Below are 6,000 nucleotides of genomic sequence, written 5' to 3'. Positions count from 1 at the left end.
GTCACATTTCCATCATTGTTTTCGTCTCAGTTTTGTTGCTATTTTCCCACCTTGTTTCCAGAAGCTTTTGGATTAGGGTAAAGCCAAACTGGAGAAAATGTGCTCGGTTCAGGCGGGAGTTAAGGGGTTAAACCAGATTTTCATCGTTTTTAGACCCTTGAAATGAAACCAGTGCTATTGTTATGTTGGGATCAGGACGGGAAAGGTTTGGGAACTCCTGCACGATCCACAAGAGAAACTGGGCTGAGACAGTGTAAACCTCACACATGTGGAAAAAGCACAAATGCAAACACACTCGTCCTGATTTGAATGAGGAGCAGTTCTGTAGGGGCTTCACATACAGGACACTTTCTATACATCAGCAGACGAGGAGAGCGGAGCAGCCAGGACTCATCCAGGTGAGTCCATTTATCAGAATCACTATGTTTAACCTCTTACCACCCGACAAAACCAAATCCATTCTCTCCTCTTTGCCATTGTCCTCACTTTTTATTTACCTCATGTGTTTTTGTCACTTTTTAATTGCTTTTTTGATGGATATTTGTCTTTTTTTTAAATGGATTTTTGTCACTTTTTTGCTGGATTTTTGTCTTTTTTTTGCTGGATTTTTGTCATTTTTTTTGCTGGATTTTTGTCTTTTTTTTGCTGGATTTTTGTCATTTTTTTGCTGGATTTTTGTCTTTTTTTTGCTGGATTTTTGTCACTTTTTTTGCTGGATTTTTGTCTTTTTTTTGCTGGATTTTTGTCTTTTTTCTGCTGGATTTTTGTCATTTTTTGGCTGGATTTTTGTCACTTTCTTGCTGGATTTTTGTCTTTTTTTGCTGGATTTTTGTCTTTTTTTTGCTGGATTTTTGTCTTTTTTTGCTGGATTTTTGTCTTTTTTTGCTGGATTTTTGTCTTTTTTTTGCTGGATTTTTGTCATTTTTTTGCTGGATTTTTGTCTTTTTTTTGCTGGATTTTTGTCTTTTTTTTGCTGGATTTTTGTCATTTTTTTTGCTGGATTTTTGTCTTTTTTTTTGCTGGATTTTTGTCATTTTTTTGCTGGATTTTTGTCATTTTTTTGCTGGATTTTTGTCACATTTTTGTTGAATTTTTGTCACATTTTTGTCACATTTTTGTTGAATTTTTGTCATTTTTTTGTTGAATTTTTGTCATTTCTTTGTTGAATTTTTGTTGAATTTTTGTCACATTTTCTTGCCTTGTTACATCCTTGTTTTCTTCTCAATGTTAAATAAAAAAACAACACTAATGGCTCACTTTACAAACATGTCTTGTATTCATGTCTTGGTTGCAGAGTCTCGCTCCTCATTAAAACACTTTTTCCCTGTAAATCTGAACAGAACATGAAGGCGACGAACAGCACCCGCCCTGAGGGCCACGTGGACATGACCTTCTCCGTCTCCTACATCCTGGTCATGCTGCCTCTGTCCGTCTGCCTCCTGTGCTCTGGACTCCTGCGCTGGAGGCAGAAGCCGTCCACCATCAGCCACTCGGACTTCTTCACCTACAACATGGCGCTGATGGAGCTGGTGGGCGTGTCGGGCCAGGTCCTGGAGAGCGTCTTCAAGGAGCAGGAGGTGTCGTTCGTCTTGTCCACCTTCCCCTGGTACGCCGAGACCGTGTTCCCCGTCTACACCAGCGTGGAGCAGTACCTCGCCGCCGTCTACCCCGTCACCTACCTGGGCCTGAAGCGCGGGAGGGGCCTGTGGCTGCGACACGCCGGCGCCGCCCTCGTGTGGCTGCTGTGCGTCACCAAGGTCACGCTGATGATGCAGAACACGGACGAGCGGGTGAAGATGCTGTTCGCGTCCGACGTGGTGGAGGTGGCGGCGCTGCTGCTCGTCATGGTTTTCTGCTCGGCGTCCGTGCTGCACGTGCTGCGGCGGCCGAAGCCCGGGCGGCGCTCCGGAGCCGACAGGCCCAAGCAGAGGGCGTTCTTCCTGCTGCTGTGCGTCACCCTGGTGCTGGTGTTCAGGTTCACCTGGGACATGGGCTACACCGCGGGCTGCATGCTGCCCCAGCTCGAGAAGGCGCCTCAGTGCTTAGTTCTGCAGAGAGTGGTGAGGTGGGTGCACCTGGTCACCAGCCTGGTCACGCCGCTGATGTACCTGCAGCGAGCCAGGAAACTGGGCTGAGCTGAGAGCGGCATCCAGAGCATTTTCTCCAGTTTGGGTTTACCCCAGTCCAAAAGCTTCTGGAAAAAAGGTGTGAAAATAGTGACAGAACTGAGACGAAAACAATGATGGAAATGTGACAAAAAAGTGAGAAAACATTGACAAAAAAGTGACGAAAAATGTATGAAAAAGTGGCAAAAATGTCACAAAAATGTGACAAGAATTTGACAAGAAAATTACAAAACATTGACGAAAAAAAAAAAAATATGAAAAAAAAAGACGGAAAAATGACAAAAATGTGACAAAAATGTCATAAAAATGTAACAAAAAATGACAAAAATGTGACAAAATGTGACAAAAATTTGACAAGAAAATCACAAAACATTGACGAAAAAATAATGACGAAAAAATGACAAAAATGTGACAAAAAAATGACAAAAATGTGATTAAAAAATTGGACCAAAAATTGTCACCAAAAAATGAAAAAAAATGACAAGAAATTTATAAAAAATTGACCAAAAAAATGACAAAAAGGTGACAAAAAATTTACAGAAAAATGACACAAAAAAGACAAAAATGGCAAAAATGTGACAAAAAGTGAAAAAAAATTACAAAAAAGTTACAAAAATGAGTTGAATACCCAAAAAAATAATGGAAAAATCTGATGACGTGAGGAAAAAGATCCATTTAGATGAGTTTTGTAGATCTTAGCTTTCAAATGAGGCGTTACACTGGCCTACAGGATTTGGGTAAAGCTGACCTGGAGAAAATGCTCTCAGTTCAGGTGGGAGTTAAGAGGTTAAAGTTACATTTTTCCCCTTTTTTCAATCTGAAATAGTTCCAAGTACCCCCTGCTAGGTCCTCGAGTGCCCCCAGGGGTCCCCACACCCCTGGTTGGGAAACACTGCCATAGATTGTCTGATGTTTTGTAACGTTAGTCTCAGAGTGAGTCATTAATAATGTTATGTTTATGTGTTTATCCCCGTGAACAACAGGCCTGTGTGTTCCTGTGATCCTCTATATTTACAAACTGCTAATATGTTATCATCATTATTGCGGTGTTGTGATTGTGAATCAATAAAGTTTTCTAAATTCATGAATCTCCTCTGTTTTTTAGACTTATTCTCCAAACTCTGCTTTGTGGCAAATTAATGATTTTTAGCTAATGTTATATTTTATAATGCTATTGAATGTTTTTCATGAGTTTAATCTATGTGCTTAAACCAATCTTTTCACACTCACATCGCTGCAACAATACCACATTTCTTGCTCTTGCATTCTTTTGCTCAAACCTGTGGAGACGTCAAGCGCCCTCACCGGAGCTGTGAAAGAATAACTCCAAATAAGGCAACAGGAAGGACCTGATGACCTTGGCCCGAGCTCCACTCATCTCTTATCTCTTTGTGAACGTCACATTTTAGACGGTGCTGTTCAGGGGCGGACTTGGACTGAAAAACAGCCCTGGACTCTGACCAGCCTGGCCCAAATTAGCGTAATCGTGCACTTCCACAAATACATATTTTAACCTCTTGCCCCCCACCTTAACCGAGTGCATTTTCCTCAGTTCTGCTTTTTATTATTATTATTTTGATCGGAATCATCAGCAAAAAGCGCGGGAAAGGTGGTCGTAGAAACAGAAGCAAAATCATTAATATAAATAATAAATAATAACGGTCCCAAAATTGAACCTTGTGGTGCACCATACTCCACGGAATTCCTTTTAGATTCATGTTTTTTTCTACTGGGCTTTACCCAAATCTAAAAGCTTCTCAACTGGAGATCAACAATGTAACGCCTCATTTGAAAGCTAAGACCTACAAAAGTGATGGTAACTTTTTGTCACGTCGCCACATTTTTGTCATATTTTTGTTTTGTTTTTTTTTTCATTATTTTTTGTATCAAGTTTTTTTTTGTCCGTGTTTTTCTCCTGTTTTTTTGTTGAATTCTCATCACATTTTTCTTGCTTTTCCAGCACATTTTTGTTTTGTTTTCATCCTCTTTTTCTCGCTGTTTTGATGCTTTTCTTTGTAGCTTTTAGATTTGGGTAAAGCTCGGTTGAGGCGGGACCGGTGGCCCGAGAGCCAGTGGCCCTTCTGTGCTCTTCCAGAACGGACATATGGCCAGTCCGCCCCTGGTGCCGTTTCCTGGGACGGCCCCGTTCGAGCACCGTGTATATTGTTCGGGACTTTAGCATTCAGATAACCTGTGTTTAGAAATTGTAATTGTTATAAGGAATAAATCTTCTTTGACTAAAGCTTCTGAATTCTGGTGGTTTCTCCTCGGACCTTGGGATCAACAAATACGCTGGCGAGACCTTTTTGATACTTTAAAGAGGGGGTATTCTGCTTTTTTCAGTCACATAGCACCAGTCTGTATCACACTACAATGATGACCAAACCTTCTGTTGGTCTGTAAATGCAGTAAATTAGAATAACTGCCTTGTATAAAATGTCTCTCTCAAAATGGCTGTAGTGAATGTCTTGAAATAGGCCTCTGTCTCTTTAAGAACCTCTGAGCCTTTAGACACGCCCCCTCCACACGCTGTCTGTGGCATCAGTGGGGAGGGGGTTCTGCTGAGGAGCAGTGGTTGGTTACTCGGAAGCTCGGAGGCGTCTCCAGGAGGTGTCTCCAGGAGGTGGGGGCGTTCCTAGGAGGACTCAGGCAAACCTATCCCTAAAATGGCCGCCATCAGAGTTTTTACAGATTACTCAAAAATACGTGAATGTGCCAAGGCAACACTTCAGGCATGTTTTTAATGAGGGAATGACATAATAACATGATGGAGGGCTTGAAAAAGTCCATTTTGCATAATACCCCCCCCTTTAATACTGTAAACTTAACTGTTTGAATGTGTTTAAAATGATCTTATGGAGTCAGACCTTATGTAAATTTAGAGATTTGATATTTCCTGTGAAATCGCCCACAGCTTCTTTTGAACATTTCCTGGAGCAGTGCTTCAGTGAGTGTGTTTACCTGCACTCCAGTGTCCCGGCTATGACAGTGTTCTGGATGTGTGGTTCACATGTTCACACTCACATCTCTGTGTATATGAGACCCTGTCCTGGATGTTTCGGCTCCAGACGCCCATCACAAATACAGTGAGACGCTTTAGCACGTTAGCGATGTTGCTAACACGTGAAATATTTGGACATTTCTCGAAACACAGAGACGAGAACTTTGCATGAAATACTTAAAACTGCAGAGCTTCTGTCCCAGCTTTATGGAGACGGGGACAGGGACAAAGGGACAGTCCCAGATTTGAGGCTTTCGTCCCGTGTTGACCTGCTTTGTCCAGTACACAGGCTCCAGCCCTGTCCCACTGTTTGTCCGATGTGTTTCCCAAAGAAACGAACTCCACGTTTCTCCAAAGCTCTGAACTCAAATCGAATGGTGATAAATCTAAGGAAATCTACTGAAATGTCGCCCCCTTGTGTCTCATTTTCCTTTGAAAACAGAAACTCTCCCTCGTTCCTCTGTTTGATGGAATGTTTGCAAATCTTAAGAAACAAAATACACTGATATTTTAGCATTTGAGGATGAAAATGGCATTTAAAAATATAAATGTAACTTGCTACCGGGATATCCTGACTTCAGACGAACTGGTGTTTTTCCCACTTGAACTCCTATGTAACAAAACGGCTAATGCTACAACAGCTAGCTCGTAAGATGCTAATGTTATATGGATGATTGCAAGCACTCAGTATATTTCAAAACATGCCACATAACGTTATATTAAGGCTGTGACCAAAGGAAACGTTTCCACTGGGGGGCGCCAGTGCTCTCTTCATCTGTATCTGGACTTCTCCGAGTTCACGTGTTGCAGTTATAACTTAGAGAGAAGTTCCAAGGCTTTTTCCAAGTGGATCTATGTTTGTACTAAATATAC

The sequence above is a fragment of the Gobius niger genome (genome assembly GCF_951799975.1).
Source record: "Gobius niger genome assembly, chromosome: 21".
NCBI classification, from domain to species: domain Eukaryota; kingdom Metazoa; phylum Chordata; class Actinopteri; order Gobiiformes; family Gobiidae; genus Gobius; species Gobius niger.
Note: the sequence above shows the minus strand (reverse complement) of the source record.